The sequence below is a fragment of the Nicotiana attenuata genome, unplaced genomic scaffold (assembly GCF_001879085.1).
Source record: "Nicotiana attenuata strain UT unplaced genomic scaffold, NIATTr2, whole genome shotgun sequence".
NCBI lineage: Eukaryota > Viridiplantae > Streptophyta > Magnoliopsida > Solanales > Solanaceae > Nicotiana > Nicotiana attenuata.
The window spans coordinates 1084147-1085497 of NW_017670290.1; positions in this window are offsets into that span (position 1 = coordinate 1084147).

Here is a 1351-nt window from a genome sequence, read left to right on the forward strand (position 1 = left end):
TAAATGACAATCTCGCTAGGTCAAAATTAAATTTGACTAAAGCGGATAATATAGTTGTTGCGGTCATTTTCCAAATAAAAAATATGGCTAATGTGAGAGATTGAGTGATAGACTCTGGTGCTACTAGGCACATTTGTGCAAACAAAAATGAATTTTTGTCTTGGTCCCAAATTGAGGAAGGAGAAGAAACTATTTATCTCGGTGACTCAAGGACAACTGGCGTTCTTGGAATAGGAAAAATTCTTCTCAAACTCACATCTAGTAAAACTCTAGCATTAAGTGATGTATTGCATGTTCCTAATATCCAAACCAATTTGGTGTCTGTGGGATTATTAGGAAAAGTTGGAGTGAAGGTTTCTTTCGAGAATGATGAGGTCGTATTGACCAAAAATAATAATTTCGTGGGCAATGGATATTGTAACCATTGTTTATTTGTGCTTAATATTTCCGTTACTAACAATAAAAATGCATCTTCTTCTGCTTATATGGTTGAGTCAATTTCTTTGTGGCATGCTAGACTAGGACATGTTAATGTCGCGTATATAAAGAAAATGCAGTTGCTAGGATTAATATCTGATTTAGACCCAAGTAATATTAACAAGTGTGAAATATGTGTTGGAGCTAAAAGTATTAGAAAGACTTGTTTTTCTGTAAATAGAGAAACTGAAATATTATCCTTGATTCACACTGATTTAGGTGACTTGAAGCAGACTATGACTAGAGGTGGTAAAAGATATTATGTGACTTTTATTGATGATTTTTCTAGATATACTAAGTTGTATTTGCTTAGAAATAAAGATGATGCCTTTAACGCTTTTATTTCTTATAAAAACTGAGGTTGAAAATCAACTTAGTAGAAGAATCAAGAGAATTAGATCAGATAGAGGTGGAGAATATTTATCTTTAAATATTTTTTGTGAAAAAAGAAGGAATAATTCATGAAGTAACTCCGCCTTATTCACCCGAGTCAAATGGGGTAGCTGAAAGAAAAAATAGAACATTGAAAGAGATGACGAACTCTATGCTAGTTAGTTCTAATGCACCTGATAATTTGTGGGGTGAAGCTATATTATCTTCATGTCACTTACAAAATAGAATACCACATAGAAGAACTAGCAAAACTCCGTATGAATTGTGGAAGGGTTATAGACCTAACTTGAAATATTTAAAAGCGTGGGGGTGCCTTGTTAAAGTTCTGTTGCCTGAACCTAAAAAGAGAAAATAGGTTCTAAAACTGTTGATGGTATGCCTACTGGATATGCTGAACATAGTGCTGCATATAGATTTCTTGTTTTAAAAAGTGATGTGCTTGATTGCAATATTATAATTGAGAAAAAGAATGCTATATATA